This window comes from Camelus bactrianus, chromosome 34 (assembly GCF_048773025.1).
Source record: "Camelus bactrianus isolate YW-2024 breed Bactrian camel chromosome 34, ASM4877302v1, whole genome shotgun sequence".
Classification (NCBI taxonomy): Eukaryota; Metazoa; Chordata; class Mammalia; order Artiodactyla; family Camelidae; genus Camelus; species Camelus bactrianus.
This window is the reverse complement of record NC_133572.1, coordinates 16,151,503-16,172,317: the sequence shown is the minus strand read 5'-3', so window position 1 is coordinate 16,172,317 and position 20,815 is coordinate 16,151,503. Positions and strand designations below refer to the sequence as shown.

The 20,815-nt window shown below is 40.3% G+C and overlaps 1 protein-coding gene and 1 long non-coding RNA gene across 33 annotated transcripts in view; one reads left to right on the top strand and one right to left on the bottom strand.

Annotated features, from left to right (window-relative positions):
• The window catches only part of LMNTD1 (lamin tail domain containing 1), a 314,635-nt gene that overhangs the window by 225,943 nt on the left and 67,877 nt on the right, over positions 1–20,815 (top strand). Inside the window, exon 1 of one of the 31 annotated variants that reach the window (XM_074357501.1) lies at positions 19,333–19,432. The exons of the other annotated variants lie outside the window; for them this stretch is intronic. The gene's annotated coding sequence lies outside the window, so the exon portion shown is untranslated. Of the gene's footprint in view, positions 1–19,332; positions 19,433–20,815 lie in introns of those variants that run through there. 31 annotated transcript variants of the gene reach the window in all.
• Positions 503–20,018, bottom strand: LOC141575908 (uncharacterized). 2 transcript variants are annotated; one of them, XR_012504006.1, is made up of 4 exons: positions 19,753–20,018; positions 12,923–13,097; positions 6,198–6,283; positions 503–5,924 (listed from the first exon to the last, which is right to left on the bottom strand). It is a non-coding gene; the product is annotated as an uncharacterized LOC141575908 (long non-coding RNA). The 2 variants fall into 2 exon arrangements; XR_012504005.1 differs by having other exon boundaries at positions 503–6,283.

The following is a 20,815-nucleotide window of genomic DNA, read 5'->3' as shown; positions in this document are numbered from 1 at the left end:
TTGGAAGAATTACATTCCGGTTAATCCCTGAGGTAAGAGGCTGAGGCTAATACTTATCAGCACACGTTAGAGTATCCGTCAGGCATCGTACTGGTACATTTAACATTCATACCCACCGTGTAAGATGGGGATTTACCACTTAAGAGACAGAAGCTCAGAGAAATTTCCTAACTCCTCCCTGGTCACACAGCCAGTAAAGTCGTGGTACCAAAATTCATATTCAAGTCCTCCTGATCCCAGAGACTCTGCCCTTTCCAGTTAGGCCACAGTTACAACGTTTCAGGGTGGTAGGTTGTAATATTTTTCAATACTATTCAATCTCCCCTTTTTTATAAGAAGATGATACATCCTGCCCCATCGCCTTTGGACCTGCTTTGGCCATCGGAGTGTGAGCAGTTGTGATGGACATACTACATCCTTTAGGAGGCATCATGGGTTTTGTCAGTTCACTTATCTTTTCCCTCTGTCATATGAATGTCCCAAATAGGGAAGCACCTTCAATATGGATCCCGGAACATGAAGACATGTAGAGCAGAGCTGAGCAGGATTTTGGTAGCTGCCAACACAAAGCTGCCAAAATGTAAACAAGTGTGCGTTCATTTTCTATTACTGCAAACAGATGACCACAAACTTAACATCTTAAAACCACAATGTATTATCTCACAGATTCTGCCGGTCAGGTGTCTGGGCACAGAGCTATGGAGTACTGTGCTCTGGGTCTCACTGGCTGAAATCAAGGTGTCAGCTGCTGTTCTCATTTGCGGTTTGGAGTTCTCTTCTGAGCTCACTGGCAGAATTGGCATTGGCAGAATTTATTTCTTTTTGGTTGTGGGACTGAAGTTCCATTTTCTTGCTGACTGTCGGCCAGGGACTGCTCTCAGTTCCCAGAGGCTGTTCTCGGGACTTTTCAGTGTGGCATCTCTTATCCTCAGACCAACGATAGCACTTTGAATCTTGCAAGTCTCTGACCATCAGCTGGAGAAAAACATTTGGCTTTTAAAGGGCTCATGTAATTAGGTTAGGTCCACCAAGGTCTCCTTATCTTCAAGTCAGCTGATTAATAAAGAGGAGGCCCCTGGGCAGCCAGCAGGGCCCAGGCATGTGCACCACTGGTTTCATAAGAGGGGTCCAGTGTGGTGCTCCCAGGCACCCTGGGCAGTGCGTGAAAGAGCTGGGCAGGAAGGGCCAGTGCCAGGACAGGGGCACATGCCCAGGCTGGACCCAGAGGGCAGGGAGCCCCATGTGATCAGCAAAATCCCTTTGCCATGTGAGGTAACATAATCACAGGAGTAACACCAAGGGGTAGAGACCATGCGGGTCTTCTGAGAGTTCTGCATACCACAAAGAGAAAATTGTGTTGAAAGCCACAGAGATTTTGGAAGACTGATTTTTACTGCAGCAAAACTGACTAATGCAACCAGTTATCTGAAATTGTGTGTCTGTGCATATAAAAAAAGAGCACGAATCATAAGGGGCAGCTCCTGTACAATTAGGAGCTTAAAGGATGGGGAAGGCTAAATGAGTAGACAGAACTCCTGCCCCCAAGGTGGTAAGAACACAAAGAATTCTAAATGCCAAGGCCTCTATGTATTTTGGGATTTTAGTGTAGGCAAATGATAAGAATTTGGGGCATGAAAGAATGAATGTTCACATACAGTTGAGGGAAGCAGGGAAGGTTTCTTAGATTAAAGCACATTTGTTTGGTACCTGGAACTCTGGTTGGGCTGTCAGTCGTCATAAGTGGGAGAGGGCTTTCTTTGAAGAGACAGCAGCATGAGATGGCTTCAGGAATGTTGCTTCCATTGTGCATCCCAGTATCTCTGGTGATTAATGAAGCTACTAATAGTGTTCATTGTTTACTAAGTGCTTAACACACACCAGAAGTGTGTTAAGTGCTGTTTGTACATTATTTAACTAATTCTCATAACAGCGTCCCCATTTTACAGATGAGAAAACCAAGGCTTAAAGAGATTAGGTAACATATCCAAAGTGGCCCGGTCAGTCAGTGGCAGAGCTGAATCTTATACCTTTATCTAACTGATGAGAAAGTCTAGAAGATGAACAATTTGAGGCCACATTGCCTTTCTTGTACAACTTGATGTAATAATCCTTTTTTATGCATCTGCCACCAACGTTCCAAAGAAATTCAAACCCTCAAAGAGCCATATGGAGCCAACATAATCCTCACATAATATTTATAAACTGACAAATTTTAAGGAATCTAGTCATTTACAGTGCATCTCTGAGAATTCTTTTTAAAACCCATTTATCTTCTCTTATATTGGGGCATTAAAATTGTGCCTCTCTAATCTGAGGTACAAAACAAGTTCCAAAATCTCTTTGATGTAGTTTTTCTCTTGAAATGTTTTCTAAAAATAAAATATGGTCCTACAGTAATTATCTTCGTCACCATTCAAACTAAGATCTCTATTTAAATTTAAAACCGTATCTGATGAATTAAAAAGAATTGGTCTTTGATATTTTTATTGTGATAAAAATGTCACAGTGCCTTCCAAATCTACAGTGACATTAAAGTCGGAGATATGAAACTGCCATACATTATAGGATACGGGTGAGATTTACCAAAAACAATGAGCTTTCATTTTCGAGATGCTCAAGCAACGAGTTTCCTGGGCTCAAGTTATAAACTAGTATGAGCTGAAAAGGAAATGTCAGGTTTTTTTCCTTAAGTCATAAAACCTTTTCCCCCAGCTGTTATGAAATATTTCTGTGCCCTGTGTGGGAACAGTAATAAATTTTCATATTAGCAAAATATGACTCTGCACCAAGATGTTGTTACGTGCCTTATAGTCCTCAACCCCGGGATGAATTGAAGAGGCAGTCACCACAATGCAGTGCATTAGCAGAAGAGCACCAAGGTAAGGTCAGCTTGAGGACAGACTGCTAGCAAAATCTGCTAAAAAAGGAAAGTGGGGGAAGCCTTCCAGGGGTAGGTTATTTTCTACCAACAGGCAGAAGGATGGCAGGTGTGCTCCAGTTGTGATACCACCAGAGTGTCTTTCTCAGGCCTCTGGGTGGATGCCTTGCATTGGTGCCGAGAAGCAGCTCTGGAGAACTACAGGAGATGTTAGCTTTAGTAGAGACCCCAGTACTAAAGATTTTGAGGGAAAAAAAGTCACACCTGAAAGACATGAAGTTTGGAATTGTCCGGGCTTTCCTTCTGTTCAGAGCTAAGAGTAGTCAGAAACAAAAGGCAATGAGAAATGGAGCCCTTGCAGTTTTATCAAGTTGCTGTTGTATGCATGCATCAGCATATGAGCTTCTGAGCAATTAACAAACATGTTTCAAATCGTGTATTCTTACAAGAAATGCAGAGGGCCGAAAACATCTCCCATAATGACCACAGTAGCCTCCTGTTAAGCTTGACAGGAATCGGACCATAAAATGGGTAAAAGTTTAATTTGTTTAAACTGTTCTTCACTCCCTAGAAAATACTGCCAGCATCATGAACATGAGTTGTCAGGTAAAAATAGCTCATCTCGCTGAACAAGACTTAGGGGGACCAACCATCCTGGTTTGTCTGGGACCGAGGAGTTAAGTCAGGATGTGTGACTTTTCGCTGCCTCTGGAATCCCCACTAGCCTGGGGTAGTTACCAGGCAAATATGAATGGTAGGTCAAATAGCAATAAGATCAAACATTTTACTTTCTGTTTAATATGCTAGATTCATACGAAATTTAAAAGTGCCGAAAACCAAAAATCCTGGCTCTTTTATTTTTTTATTGTTTTTGTGTGTGTGTGTGTGTGTGTGTGTGTGTGTGTGGCTTTTAAATTTTTTTATTGAAGTGTAGTTGATTTACAATGTTAGTTTCAGGTGTACAGCAAAGTGATTCAGTTATACATATACATACATGTATATTTTTTCTTTTCAGATTCTTTTCCATTATATGTTATTACAAGAAATTGAATATAGTTCTCTGTGCTATAGATTGGTCCCTGTTGTTTATCTATTTTATACATGCTAATGTGTGTCTATTAATCCCCAACCCCTAATTTATCCCTCCCCGCCCTTTCCCCTTTGGTAGCCATAGTTTGTTTTCCATGTCCATGAGTCTGTTTTTGGTTTGTAGATAGAGTTTATATGTATATATATTTAGATTCCACATGTAAGTGATATCATATGATATTTGTCTTTCTTTGTCTGACTTGCTTCACTCAATATGATAATCTCTAGGTCCATCTATGTTGCTGCAAATGGCATTATTTCATTCTTTTTATGGCTGAGTAATATTCCAGTATATATATACACCAGTCTTCTTTATCCAGTCTTCTGTTGATGGACACTTAGGTTGCTTCCATGTCTTGGCTGTTATAAATTGTGCTGCTGTGAACGTTGGGGTGCATGTGTCTTTTCAAATTGTAGTTTTCTCCAGATACATGCCCAGGAGTGGGACTGCTGGATCATATGCTAATCTATTTCCAGTTTTGTAAGGAATCTCCATACTGTCTTCCATAGTGACTGCACCAAATTACATTTCCACCAACAGTGTAGGAGCATTCCTTTATCTCCACACCCACTTCAGCATTTATTATTTGTGCACTTTTTAATGATGGCCATTCTGGCTGGTGTGAGGTAATACCTCATTATATTTTGATTTGCATTTCTCTAATGATTAGTGATACTGAGCATCTTTTCATGTACCTATTAGCCATCTGGATGTCTTCTTTGGAAAAATATCTGTTTAGGTCTTCTGCCCATTTTTGATTGGGTTACTTGCTTTTTTGATATTAAGCTATATGCAGCTCTTTTATTTTTAACCTGACTTCTATTCCATTTTTTAAATTACAAATTTTTTGAGAAACTTAAAATGATTGTTTTTTTAGAAGTAAAATAATGCAGTAAAATATTACCTTCTTTCATAAATTGAAGGTATTTTTTCATAGCTCATAAGGAGTGACTCAGTCATTTCATTACTTTAAAGGATGTCAAAGCTTTTGTTTTAAAAATAGAACAAATAAATAAACCAATTGAAAAAGCACGAAATGAAATGACTCCTGAAAACTAATACCGTGAAAGAGAAGATGTGGTGATGTGAGCGAGAACTGTTGCATTAGCGATGCTAGTGATTCTAACTGGGGCTCTGCCCTGGGACGTGTTGAAAAGAAAGCCTCAAAGAAGCTGTGAGGCAGCGTTGTGTTGGGGGATACAGCAGATAGCTGCATATGTGGATTACCGAAAGGAAATGATGGGAGGGGCTGAGCTCTGTCCATTTCCTTGTACCTGGGCCTCCTTGATAGAGGACAAGCTGCAATTGAAGCGGGAAGAATAGGCGGATAGAACCCAGAAATATGCACCAAGACCTGAAGATCATCCTCTTTTTGTTCTTAAGAGCAGGGCCTCAGGCAATTCTGTTTATTGCATTAGAATTTAATAATAACTGAGTGGTTTTAAAAATACATTTTAGAAGGAACATTACATATGTTTGTGATTCATTCTAATTTAAAATATGAGGTGTTCTGTTTTCATTCCTTGTTTTTATATTGTGCTAACTGTACACAAATAGAAAATGTTTAACTGTCATCAAGTGAATGGAGCCAGAGACAATTGTGGTTTTGATTTTTTTTTTAAAGAGCATAGTTTATATACACCAAGAAAAAATGAGTAAATTAAATTTATTAAATGTTGTTAGGGTAAGTTATGTCCAGGTTGGAAAATAATACATTTTAATTTTGTTTTTTATTATTTTCCATTTCTCTAAAATGAACGTGCATTATTTTTAGAGTAGAACTAATATTTCAATAAGCATTGTTTTTTAAGAAAAATGAAACACTAATTACTTTCATATCTATTAGAGAAAGTGATAAATTAATAAGCATATTTTGACTATTGTATGCAAATAAAGAGGAAGGCGTGACCAATGCTCTCAAAAAGTGTAAAAGATATCAGGAAAGGCAGACTGAACCTGAAAAAAAGGAAAATCAAATATTAGACTGTGATTATAAAAGCCAGTGTTATTCAAGTTCACTCATTAAAAAAGTAATTTTAATATTCTTTTGTGCTATATGCTGCTTCATACACATACTGAAAAAAATTACTAGTTAAAGAATCTGCCTGCATCTTCGAGTACAAAATATGTTCCAGAATGTGCCCCCCGTGAAAGCTTTATATATAATTTCCCCAAACAGCATTTAGCCTAAAATAATCCAATTTGCCCCAAACATTGTTGAATGCTTACCTTGTATTCATTTACTTCCATCTCTCCTTTTGTCATTCATCTCACTAATAGGCATCTATGTTGAATCTCCCTATTTTATGGAGTCACTGGAAAGTAAGACCAAATAGAAAAAGAGAAAAGGACTACATTTTTGGATTTAAAACCATTTTTGAGAGCTTTAAAATCAATTTTGGATTCTAGTTAGATCTAATTCGATTACAATTCTAATCATTTGAGTCAGTCATTTGCATTTTGAGCTGAAGATAGATCACCCATAATGTGGTATTTCTCTTTACCCATCTGTAAAATGGAAATAAAGTTGATTATGTAGAATCAAGGTGATGCTGTGACTTCCACTTGATGAGAAGAATTACCTCCTTTAAAACAAGTCTTTGTGGAAAAATTAAACATCAAAGCAATTATAATGATTGACCACTATGTTTTTAAAGGAAGTCTTTTTTTTATGAACACAGTAAATACAAACAAAAAAAAAGGAGGATGGGAAGGGATAGACGGAATTTCAAAATTGTAGAATAGATAGACAAGACTATACTGTATAGCACAGGGAAATATATCCAAGATCTTATGGTAGCTCACAGAAAAAAAAAATGTGACAATGGATATATATATGTTCATGTGTAACTGAAAAATTGTGCTCTACACTGGAATTTGATACAACATTGTAAAATGATTATAAATCAATAAAAAATGTTAAAGAAAAGAAAAAAAAAGAGAGACCGTTCCCTCAATCTATCAGCTGAAAATGATTTTTCACCTTCCCCGAGAAACCAAGCTTGTTATTGTTACTATGGCAACAGGTTGTTAGTATGAAGACTAGAGTGTCTCTGACCTGCCTGATTATTGAACAGAAGGAAATAGAACATTCTATTTATTAGTATTATTTTTATTTTAAAATTAAAAAATCAAGGGACCTAATGAAACTTACAAGCTTCTGCACAGCAAAGGAAACCAGAAATAAAACAAGAAGAAAACCTACGGAATGGGAGAAAATTTTTGCAAGTGAAACTGACAAAGGCTTGATCTCCAGAATATATGAGCAGCTCATACGACTCAATAAGAAAAAAATAAACAACCCAATCCAAAAATGGGCAGAAGACCTAAACAAGCAATTCTCCAAGGAAGACATACAAATGATCAAAAAGCACATGAAAAAATGCTCAATATCACTAATTATCAGAGAAATGCAAATCAAAACTACAATGAGGTATCACCTCACACCAGTCAGAATGGCCGTCATTCAAAAATCCACAAATGACAAATGCTGGAGAGGCTGTGCAGAAAGGGGAATCCTCCTACACTGCTGGTGGGAATGCAGTTTGGTGCAGCCACTATGGAAAACAGTGTGGAGATTCCTCAAAAGACTAGGAATAGACTTACCATATGACCCAGGAATCCCACTCCTGGGCTTGTATCCAGAAGGAAATCTACTTCAGGATGACACCTGCACCCCAATGTTCATAGCAGCACTATTTACAATAGCCAAAACATGGAAACAGCCTAAATGTCCATCAACAGGTGACTGGATAAAGAAGATGTGGTATATTTATACAATGGAATACTACTCAGCCATAAAAACCGACAACATAATGCCATTTGCAGCAACATGGATGCTCCTGGAGAATGTCATTCTAAGTGAAGTAAGCCAGAAAGAGAAAGAAAAATACCATATGAGATCGCTCATATGTGGAATCTAAAAAACAAAAACAAAAACAAACAAACAAACAAAAACAAAGCGTAAATAAAGGACAGAAATAGACTCACAGACAGAGAATACAGACTTGTGGTTACCAGGGGGGTGGAGGGTGGGAAGGGATAGACTGGGATTTCAAAATAGACTACACTATATAGCACAGGGAAATATACACAAAATGTTATGATAACTCACAGAGAAAAAAATGTGACAGTGAGTGTGTATATGTCCATGAATAACTGAAAAATTGTGCTGAACACTGGAATTTGACACAACATTGTAAAATGATTATAAATCAATAAAAAATGTTAAAAAAAATTAAAAAATTAAAAAATCAAGTCATTATACTGTCAAATGTTTGGGAATACAGGTGCAGTAGTCAGAACCACATTGCAAAAGGAAGCTGGGCAGGGGGCATTAAGAAAGTGCTCGTGGCTGGGCAGGGATCTCTTGGTTGGCCTGACTGGCCTCCCTTCACTTGGCCTCGTTGCCCTCTGTCTGGTTGGTGAAAATGCGGGGAAGAAAATCCATCCCCTCACCAATCAGCAAGTGCTTACTGAATGCATACCGTATGCCAGGTACTGTTCCAGTACTAACACTATGTTTGAACAAATGGACAAAAATTACCACTATCCTGGACTCGCCTCATGGTGGAGGAGACAGGCCAAAACCAAACAGGTAAATCCATACATAACACTGGACAACAGTAGCTGCTATGAAGACATAAAGCTTATTACTATGGTAATGGGAAAAGTTTTGAAAGAAGAGGGAAATACTGAAAAACTGAAATCTTCAAGAAAAAGTCATAATATTTTAATTTACCTCTAACCAGGCCTGATCGATGGAGATTAAATATGAATAAACTAGTACATTAGTCTTTTTTTTTTTTTTTTTAACAAACATAGACTGAATGGGAGCCTCTGTTGGTCAGGTACTGGGGTCATTGCTGTGCAAAGCGAGAGACCGACTCAGTTCTAGAGCTTAAAATATTCTCGGTCCTCAACACGGCTAATGGAATCCCCAGATTTAAGACCTCCAAGTCTTTTAAGACTGTATTTTGTACCTCCCTTGAGTAAATTCTTTAAAGTTTTCCAAGTATGCTCTATTGCTCTAAAAAATGCCTTTGGGATATTTTCATATAGTTTCTTACAGAAAAGAAGAAGGCTTAAAAATTTCACTATCTGACTTACAATTTTGCATAGCAAGTACTTTTGTGAAACTCCTGACTTTGGGAAGGTGGATTTGGAAAGAATTGGAACAGTTTTGTGAACAGCAGAGCTGCTCCTAGTAACTAAGCAGAGCTGAAAGGTTTGGAGTGTGCATTCTGCTAAGGAGCCCATGAAAAAGAGGTTCCACCGTGAAGAGAATTGGGAGGATGCAAGAGATTTGAGAAGATGCAACCAAACCCTCCCTTCCCTGTGAAGGGTGTGCTGGCAGCAGATGACAGAGCTGCAGGAACGCTGGCCCACCCAGTGTGGCAATTTCTGTGTTCTTACCGGATTGAATGTATTCTTTATTGTCTCATAAAGAGCCTCGCACAGACTTGGCAACTTCGCTGGACAACATGTAGGCACTATATTTTTATGTTGCCATAAAACAAATGCAGAGATTGTGGTAAGCACACTTGCTGTTTTTTTGATCATCTGCATTCAGCATGGATTATAATTGAACGGTTTGCTTTCTTTACCTGGACTGCAGATCATATTCTGCAAATGACTCCAAGGTGCTTTGTCAGTACAGTATGCAGCAACATAGAAATGTTTGCTTTACAGCAATAGCCAGGGTTGAGCAAAATAGGGCGTTCACACAGAGCTCTTGGGAAATCCTGATTCTAGAATCTTGTGCAGATACGTTTCTAAGGGTTTACAAGCTGTTCTCTCCCTCCTCTAAAGCTTTTGTTGTTGTTTGGGTTTTTTTGTTTGTTTTGTTTCGTTTCAAGTGCTGGTTAATCTTCAGACTCTCAGGGTCTTGTCCTATTGCCCTTGGGTTAATCTTGCTAACCCGGATTGGAACACGACTGCACTGTGTCCAGGGCCTTTGAGAAGCTCCTCAAGCTGAACAGTTGACACAGTGAGACCTACAGCAGTTTGATGAAGCCTTAGCAAAAAACCATTCACAGAGGAGCTTACCTGGCCCTGTGCCCAGATCTCTCTTTCCCACCCCAATTTTCCACGTACCCCCATTAACTCTCTTCACACTGAGGCATTTTCAGTCCTTTCCAAGTCAGAGAATATTGGCATTAAGAGCCGTTATTAGCCTGGGTTCTGGGTGGTGGAACACCTTGTTTCAGCCCATTTCTTCTAACAGTACAGCCTGTACCCAGGAAGGTGGCAACAGCCCTTCGGAAGATCCTGTCTGTTAATTAGTGGCAGAGCTCACGTGTGCACAGGGGATATTATGACATGTTCCCTCTGAAGGGTTATTTGTGTTCACATTCTAAATCCTGAAAAATTGAAGTCAAAATGTTAATAAGCTAATGAGCCTGACTATAATTTTTTTTCAGATTTGGAAACTGATTTTACTACTTTGTAGAATTAACATAGTCTCCCTTTCCTTCCCACCTTAATTCATTCATTTTTGAACGTGCAGACCAGGGAGATTGTACACGCTGTAATTTACTCCATCTCAGCACTGCCCGCTGCTTGGTTCAGGTTTGCAGCATCGGTCTGCCTCTCTCAGATTCTCCTTGTTTTCCTTAATTTCCAGCCTTGCCTGGATCTGGCTCATCCTTGCCTAGATGTGGGCTCGTCTGCCTTTCCTTTTTTATTTATTTGCCTTCCACAATCCAGACGCAGGCCCAGCGACTTCCTTTAGCTGCCATTGAGCCCTCAGGAGAGCAAGGGTTGCACCTTTGACACTAGAAGCACTTGTCTGCCTTCAGCACTTTACCAGTTTGTATTATTTAGGTCGGGTCATCGTGACATACTGCGTCATTTCTTAAGCTGCTTTCTTACATCCTTGCCTGAGATTCTTTTTGATTAGTTGTAAGTGTCAGAGTCACTTTGGCCTCACATTGGAGTAAAATCTGCTCTCACAGGCTGTGTGTATCTGTGTCTGTGTGTGTGTTTGTAGTGTGTGGTGTGTGGTGAAGGCTAGTGGTGGGGTGAAGCAGTGAAGAAGAAGAGTTGTGCCTGTGGTATTGCCAGCTTCTCCCAGTCCCAGGAAGGATTTGAAATACACCCTCAGCACCCTTGTCCTTCCACTCCTGAGAAACTCTGGACTTAAACTGGGCAATCACCCACTGAGATTTCCCAGAAAATGGGGCGTTTCCCCAGAAATTGCTAACAGACCAGCCCGGGTTTCTCTCCAAATCCGGGCAGTCTTGGGGCTACTTGACAAATAAAAGCAAAGAATTTCTGGAAGTAGGAATTTGCTTTGGTAAAGCCCCAAACCTGTCGGGGCTGATTTTTTTTTGTTTTAATTTTCAGCCTGGTCAAAATGACTAATTTTTCAAATCTCCCCAGGAGCCTGTGCCATGTGTGAAGGAGGGATATAATGAGCAGAGAGGAGTATTTAGATGTTCAAATGTTACTGACTGAAAATGTATGGAAGTGAGCAGATCATGACCTGTCTTTTCATTGAGAGCACACTGAAGGTGAAGGATCTGTACACAGTGGGCACTCAGAAAACATTATTAATTTAAAGACCTTTGATATTTAATGTTTGCTGCTTACCAAAGAAACTTTCGATAGGGATCTATATATACTAAAATGTTTAACAGTAACTTCCAGAACTCTGTAAGCAGCAATCAGGCAGAGAGAGGGACTAAGCAGGGCTCAACAAGCCCCAAGGGAGGGCTGGAATGAAGGACACAGGAAGAGCCTGTTGAGCCTGCCTGGCCTATGGACTGGCATCTCCAATGGGCCACCCTAATTTGGTCCCATGGCCCCAGGCTTTGAAGGGTCACTGTGAAAGGTGATCTGAGCCCCAGGTGCTATGGTTGCTGACCTGGCCTGACCTCTCTCTCTCCCACGTCTGCCTGGGCCCCCGAGCTGGGAAGCTGTCACACTCCCAGAATCCAGTAACTCAGCAGGTGTCCCAGTCCTGGTCAGGACCTGCCTGCAGGCTGTTGTCCTTGCTGACCCACACCTAACAGGAAGCATGAAACTGGGCAGAAGCTATTTGCCTCTGTGCTCGCTCACGTTCCTCAGCCCCTCCTCTGTACCCAGGGAAGCATGTCCCCTTAAGGTTCGGTCTGGCCTGGGACCAATGTCAGTCAAACCGGGACAGAGAGAAGCTGGGAAGGTTTTGCCCTCTCCGACCCCCACCCCCTCCGCGCCAAGCTCGGAAGGTGGGGTGTGTAGTTAGCCTTGCAGACATATAGACCAAGAGACCCAGAAATCTGGGAGGAGTCTCCATCTGGCCTGTGCTGCACCAGTCCCTTCTGTACAGCTGTGTTTATAACTTGAACTTTGGTTGAACACATCAGCGCCCTGACGTCCGACGTTGCACGTCAGCTCAGCTGGCTACCGGGGCCCCGCCTCGCTGCCTCGCTTTTACTTAGCCCTCATGCATTGCCTCCAGCCTTTCAACAGACTGGTCACTTGGCCCCACAATGAATGAATGGGTCCCACTCCCTGCAGTCATGCTTCTCCTTGCTCTGGTGCTCCCTTGGGTGTCTACCGAGGCTGCACTAGAACTTGATGTGACCGCACTCACTTTTGACTGTCTGTCTGGGCTATTGGCTACCCTCTGGAAGGTCAGAGCCTTATCTGGGTCAGTTTTCACAGCTGTAGTTCTTTTTTTCTCTTCTTGCCTACTGGCATTTGCCACTGAGGTCCCAGCACACGTTTATGTATCTGTGTGCATGATGAGAGCACACGCTCTTCTCTTCTGCCTGTTAGAGCTGTTATCTGACCCACTGTCCAGACCTCGTGCTGCCCCCAGCTGGCTGGAGTACTGGCCAGTCCTCTCCTGCTTGGCTGGCCTCCTCGTCCTGATGCTCCTAGCCGAACCTCTGCTGTCACTATTTAAGTCCTGGCAGGACAGAAGGTCCTTTCAGACCATTTTTGTTCTTGGTGATTCTTTTACTTACCAGTCAGCATCCTGGTTTACTCCATCATCTTCATAGAACCAGGCGAATCTGGTCAAGCTGCATCAAGAATATCCATGCCCAGTAAATATTTGTAGACTTTGATTTGATTTGATTCGCCCGATTGTGACGTGCCTTGTAAGTTGTGCTCTAAGAAACTCAGTGAAGACGAACTGAGCTGAGACAAAAAAATTGGGTAATAGTTAACTGCTTTAAAATGGATTTATGAAAAATACCAACAGAGAGTTCTTTTATATAGGTTTCTCGTGCATTTCTAACTGACAGATGGAAGGACAGAGAAACAGTGTCAAGAACATAACTGATAGAAAATTATGCAGACATAAAGAAAGAGTATATTTAAATCAATAGGACTTGATTTCCAAAGTTTTATTCAGCGACAACTAGTCTGTAACAGCTAGATTAAAGAAAAGCTGCACCAGAGACTAATTTGTGCATCACAGATGAAGTTTCCTATATTCTCCTTAAACCTCCAACTCCATGTCCTCTTGACATTTTTTTTAAATTGAAGTACAGTCAGTGTACAGTGTGTCAATTTCTGGTGGACAGCATAATGTTTCAGTCGTACATATATATACATATATTCATTTTCATATTCTTTTTCACTATAGGTTACTGTAAGATATTGACTATATAGTTCCCTGTGCTGTATAGAAGAAACTTGTTGTTTACCTCTTTTATATATGGTAGTTAATATTTGCAAGTCTTGAATTCCCAATTTATCCCTCCCCACCCTCTTTCCCCCCAGTAACCATAAGTTTGTTTACTGTGTCTGTGAGTCTGTTTCTGTTTTGGAAATAAGTTCATTAGTGTCTGCTTTTTTCTTTTTTTAGATCCCACATATGTCCAGCTGAAATAGAAGTAAGCCACTGTCACTCTCATCCTCCATTTCCTTCTTTTTTAATGAAAAAAAGTTTTTTTAATTGAAGTATAGTTGGTTTACAGTATTATATTAGTCTCAGGTGTACAGCATAGTGATTCAGTATTTTTACAGATTATACTCCATTAAAAGTTATTACAAGATAATGGCTGTAATTCCCTGTGCTGTACAGCATATCCTCGTTGCTTATCTATTTGATGCGTAGTAGTTTGTATCTCTTTATCCCCTCCCTCTGGTTTGCCCCTCCCCCTTCCTGCTCCGATTTGGTAACCACCAGTTTGTTTCCACGTCTGTGAGACTGTTTCTGTTTTGCATGGCCTTTCATTTGTATTATTTTTTAGATTCCACACATGTCCTGTCATACAGTATTGTAGTGTCCGTACCCTGACTCCTCAGCCTTTTTCTCTGGGAGGCAGTGCAGTAAAATAGGGGTGAACATCAGTTTAGGGCCTAAAAGGCTGTTTTGTCACTTGTTAGTAGAGAGGCATATAGCTAGATCAGTTATCTAGGTGTAAAGTAAATAGATAAATTATTGACGGTGTCTGTAAAATAAGGACCACCGTCTATCTCAGGGGCCTTGCAATGACCAGATGATAACATTTCTGTAAAGTATCTTGCAGAGTGTCCAGCTCAACACACAGCTGTTTCTTATTCCTTCTTCCTCCCCTCTTCCTGTTTTCTCCCACAGGAAGGGAAGCCCATCTCCGAGGCGGTCCGCTCTTCGTGCTGCCCGTTGCCCCAGCTCTCCCACAGCAGCTTCCCTCACATGTCTGCCCTCCCTTTCATGCTCAGCACCCACCTCTCCCCGGGAACTTTCTCTTCTGCCTTTGCTGGGCTCTTGAGAATGACTTCTACCTATTTTTACTTGATTTCAAATGATTTTCTTCTTTTCAAAGCCAACCCACTAAAATGAGTGGTGTGTGGTGTGTTTTCATCCCCAGTTTTCTCACTATATGTCTTCTCCTTAATTCTTAATATGGCCTGCACAGACGTTTAAGTCCCTCTAGAAGGAAATTTCCAGAGTTTAGAATGTTGTCCTTCTGGCTTGGTGGGATTACTATAGTAACTTCCTTTTTTTTTTTTTTTTTTTTGAAATATAGTCAATTTACTAGTACCTTTGAGGTATTGCCCATGCTCATCAGATGATAGGAATGTTTTTGCATGTATAGAGTTAAATATGTTAGAACTATTGCATTGAAAAGGCTGCCTAAGAGAGAAAAGAAGATACAAAGAATTTAGGTCATAAAATTGAAAATTATGAAATCTTATATTTTAATCAGCACTAAAAAGTTGTATTTTTGAAACAAGATATAATCTCTAAATCGGCCAATGTAATATTCTATAGGAAATGAACTCTAAATTTAGATGATACAAAGAAGGAAGGAAGGAAGGAAGTATGGAAGGAAAGAAAGAAAGAAAGAAAGAAAAGAAGGAAGGAAAGAAGGAAAGAAGAAAAAGATTGAATTGTTAGTTTCCCTTTAAGAAACATCTGTTATTATTTTACCGATTTTGCATAGACTGAAACCCTTCCAGAAGCATCATACGTTATACATTTGGTAAATTACAGCACTTTTACCTAATTGCTCTTTTAGGAGTTAATGACCCCCTTTGCCGCTTTGTCTAAGGAACCTGATGTGATCAGCATGGAAAGGGCGTGCTAAGGCTCACACATTGCTTTGTAAATTTACGTTTAGTTCAAAATTAAGTGCAATTTCAAAGTGTCTTTTTTTTTTTTTTTAACTCTAATCAATCTAGTGTACTCTAAGCATTGCTTAAACTTACACATTTGCGAAAATCTGTGAAGGTGACTTTGGTGAATGGATTTTTGTCTTTAAATAGACTCAGCTTGCTGTAGATGCAAAATGACTACTTGTGCAGAATCAGCCATGGAAATTCACTGAATGTGCCCTTTGCACTCGTAATACTGAAAATCACAGCATAACCCGAAGGACCTCATTTAGCTAAGAAATCAGTGTGTGATTTATACAGGTACTGTGTACAAACCTTATCAGACCAGAGGTCCATGCCCAGCATGCTTCTCTGTTATAATAATTATTTGTAGAGGTCGATTTGTGGACTGGATTTTCTTTTATTTTTGAATAAATACTTGATTTCTTGGCCAATTAAAAATGTGTAAGCTTCATATAGCTTAAAAATAACTTTCTGTAAAAAGATGAATAATATAGTTCAAAACTACTTCTCTATTCATAGAATCTGAGAATTGTAGAGCTGGAAGAGATCTGAAAAAACTATGTATTCCAATGCCCTTACTCGACAGGCAAGCATAGAGAAGCCCATGAGAGATCAGGTGACTTGCCAAGGTCTGTTTCTCCCTGCAAATCTGTGACCAAATTAGGATAAGAACTTAGTTTATGAGATGCTTGATTCCATGGGGAAAGGGAGGCTCATACACACTTACAAAGGGATTCTTAAAGAATTGAATAATTATTTCATCCATTTCATGCCAATATAATGCAGAAGCAAACAGATTTATCTTGGAAAGCCATTATTATAACTAGTTGATTTTTTGTGCATATAGAGTATCCTTTCCCAACTGAATTTTGTATTCATTGTCACATTTCTTTTAAATGAAAATGAGTAATTTAATAATTCTTTTCAATTTGAGTTTTACAAGCTAAGGATTTGATTAGTTCCATTGATAGAAATGTCTTAGGCAAGTGTGGTGTATGAAAATTATGAGAAAACTTCCCCACATGATCTAATCATTTAAAGTACTCTCCACTTGTATATAAATACAGCCAGTGCTGAGGTGGATTGTTAGTTTTGCTAATTACAAACAATATTATCTGTTCACTGTAAGAAATTAGCTACTAGTTTAACCTAGTTTTTGTGATTATTTATAACTGACAATAACGGAAGTAATGATAGAATTGAATGTAGAACTATTTTTAAGTCGAACTTTTCACTTCAATCAGTCTGTATTACAGGATACAGTGTTTTATAGTATAAAAACTCAGAGGATTTGCTTATGGTGATAGTTCTCTGAAATGTGTTTCCTTGCTGCATATTTCCAGTCCACTTTTTCCTCCTGTAATAATCTAAGCCAGGGAGTATTGAAAAACCAGGACTTTGGGTTACATGGATACCTGGGTGTTCATGGATAGCAGACATCATTCCCAATCCAGCTACCCCTCTAAAGGACTCAAGAAAACACAAGTTAAAAAAAGAGAGATCCCAGGGCCAGGTTGGGCAGCCCATCAACAGGAAAGCAGAAGACCATTTAAAAGGGAGACTATATCCTATAAACCAAGATGAATCAGGAAAGATAGACCAATCAAATGACAAATTAGGGGCAAATGAGAGATCAGAGCAACTGGAGAGGCTGGGAGAGATCAGAGAAGGCTGAGAGGGAGACAAAGGCTAGATGGTTTTAGAACCCACTAAGAAACACTGAACTCCAGTGGCCACACACTGTCTTGCTGGGCTGGGATAGACCTGCCACCACACCCACCACCACTGTGTCTCCTAGTTTTGGATTCATCATTTATTCAAAAAACGTTAATCTTGACACTGTGATTTTATTTCTGATCTCTAAATGTCACTAGCCAAAAATTAGACCTTCCTTCCTATCATCAAAATTATTATATATAATGCAATAACCAAACCAGGTTTCACCCTCATCCGTGATAACCCTGTAAGGAGAATCCTTTCTCTGTCCTGGTTGACACGTCCCTTCACCACCTACCCTCAGAACACAAGCTAGGAACCTGGCTCCTTATTTCACAGTAGTTAATATTTACTGCGGACCTCTTATTTCCAGGCACTTACACATATTCACCTTCTTCATGTGCATTACAACCCCTGGGAGGGAGGTAACCATATCCCAGTTTAAAAGGATAATCCAGGGTTCAGAGTGGTTAAGAAGTGTGCCCCAAAATAGACAGCCTCTGCATGTCCCAGTCTGGGTCTGAATCAGTTGCTGTGGTTTCAAGCCCAGACTCTTCCTTATGCTGCAATGTCACCCTGTTGTTCAGATCTAATGTTATGTGGCCCATTTTACCATGTCATTGCTGAATTAGCACAGCTCCCCAGTCACATGGCTGCTTCTTAGCCACGTGTAATTGTGCCCTTTTTTAGCAAGCTGGGCTCAGCAGGTGCTTCGGTCTTTCGAAAATGCAAAGTAATAATGCATGAGCAATCTAACTCTTGAGAGCGGGAACGTATTCTGATGGTCACCACCCCCAGTCCTGTCAGCTTTCTTACTGTAGAGCCTCCGTTGCAATTATTCCTTAGTTTGACTGATGCCTCCGGTCCATTGATGCTGCCACTTTCTCATAATCTTCGCTGCTCTCTTAACTGGGCTTCTCTTTATACTCAGCTGACAATTCACAACCCATTAGTAAAATAATTTACTTGAAAACATGCTCAATTCAAATACAGTCCCCACTCTTCCTGTACCTGCCTGGCTAGACCCCAGTTCGTGAGTCTACCAGCTATCTTCTCTCTGCCTGTACCTACTGGAGATTATGTCGCAACTGTCTGCTGGTTGCACTTTAAATTTGTGACCCCACGCCTTATATATGCATCCACATTACTGCCAAAGGGCCCTCCTACCTTTCCCTAATAAAGTTCCCTTTAGAGTGTTTGAAATAAGTACTTCATATTTCCTCTCGCCTCAAACCTCCTACACTCTCTCCTTCTCCATTCTTAGCTGATGACTTAGACTCATACTTAATTGAAAAAAATCTAAGCCATGATACAGGAATGCCTGCATCTTATTGAATCTCCACACCTTTCAGTCTCCGTGCCCACATCCTCTCTGTATTCCCTGTTTCTGAAATGGGAATAAGTGTATCTTTTCCTATCAGATGTCAGTCCCTCGTCTCATACTCAGATCCCAGCACTCTCACCTCTCCAAGGATTTTGTTCTTAGAGTTAACCTCCCTCTATTCTATACCATCGGTGTATCAGTGTCTTTCTCTGCACCAGATCGTTCCAGGCAACATACAAACAAATTCTGTAATCTCCCAAATTATGATAACCAAACTTTTCCTCGTCATGATTCCCTTCCCCTTATTTTTCTGTACTTTTCACAGCAAATCTCAAAATACTTCCCCAGCTTTCATTCATTCTTTGGTTATTCTATCAACCTTAACCATTTACTGCATCAGCTCTTGTCAGGGCCACCAACAATCTCACCATTGCTAGATCCTGTGTACACTTCGTCTTTTTTAATTGTACCCACCTTCCTCTCAACAACATCTGACCCATTGTCCAATCCCTTTTTGGAACACTTCTCTTTTGGCTTTTAAGACAAATACTCTCCTGCAACTAGCTCTGGCCAGTCCTTTCTTTGTTTCTCCTCCTTTACTTGATCTCTAAATATTGGGATATATCCAAGCATGATACTGGAATGTCTTCTAAATATATAAACACTTTCTCCAGGTGATCTCATCCCATCTTTAAATATGAGCCATCTGTAGAAGGCTTCATCTGCCATCCGACACCCTTCCCTGAATTCCATACTTGTATAATCAACTGGCTATTTGTCCCCTTCACTTGGATAGCATAGGTTTTCTGTGATACTTTCCACCAGAAGCCTATCCAACAGCCGTTCCTGCCTTCTTCCTTGCTAGCAGAATTCTCGATTTTGTGTGAGTATTGGGGGACCATGCCCTGGGGTGATTAGACATCCAGGAGAAACTTGGTTAGTCACAGCCCAATTGTGGTAGTGCCATTCCTATTGTCAGTTATTGGTTTAAAAGTAAAACAGAGCGTGTGATACAATTCTGGCCAATGAATTGAAAAGAAAGTCTGCCACAGAGCTTCCAGTGACATTTTCTTTGCAATTAAAAAGAAATATGTAAATCAGATCTTCTCTCTCCCCTGTTTACCCCACGTCCTAGTGTGTATAAGGCCCTCTACAATCAGGTAGATTATCTTTTCATTTCATGCCATTCTTTCCTTCACTTACCCACCACACTCCTATTTTTCCAGTACACCAAGATTTCAGAGTCCTTGCCTTCTGGTCCCTCTGGTCCCTTTGCCCCCTCTGGTTCCTCCAGTCCTTTGTATGTCTTGCTACTTCTTGTCACCCACAACTCAACTCAGATGTCATCTGCTTTAGAAAGGCTTCCCTTGGTCATTCTATTGTGACTCATTTACTGTTTAACTCTTATCACAGTCTCAAATTGCTATTTTTATATGTCTGCTTTCCTGTTTGTTTATTTTCCATCTTATCCAACAGAATATAAGATCCTTGAGAAGCTTATTCTTGAGGGACTATTAATCTTTCTTAAGGCTATGCTCTTGTGTGATATTTCCAATAGGTAGAACAGTGCTTGGCACATTGTATTCGCTGAGTCATTGAATGTGTACTGACTGACCTCTGATATTGAAAATAGACGTGACATAACCAAATAGTACACTGGAAAATACAAGTCTGAGAGGTCTTATTTGCAGACAGTATAATTTCAGTTGGCTTGTAAGTGAGATCAGATTGAAATTAATCCAGATGTGGCACCGGAATGAGCTAGGGTAGCTCTGTCTCAAAAGAGAAATTCTTAAGAAACCGTTTCTCAGTGCTTTTCTTTCTGAAGTGAGGAGGGGAAAGGAGATCAAAAGATAAGTTTGTTGTTTATGTATTTTTTGGTAAGAAACAAGTTACATTGGAAAAACAGAGCTAATGGGTATTCTCCGGCGCCTGTCCTACTGAAGCAGAGATAGACAAAGACAGATGAGGTGTGTTAGTCCTTCAGGCTGTGATAACAGAATGCCAAAGCCTGGCATTTCTCACGGTTCTGGAGGCTGGGAAGTCCAAGATGAGGGTGCCAGTGTGATCTGGTTCTTGGCGAGGGTCCTACTCCTGGTTCACAGACAACTACCTTCTCCCTGTTTCCTCACATGGTAGAGAGAGAGCACCCTGGTCTCCTCATCCCCTTGTAAGGACACTCATTCCACCTTGGGGGCTCCATGACCCAATCTAACTGTAATTTCCTCCCAAAGCCGCCCCAACCCCGCCCAAACACTATCATAGA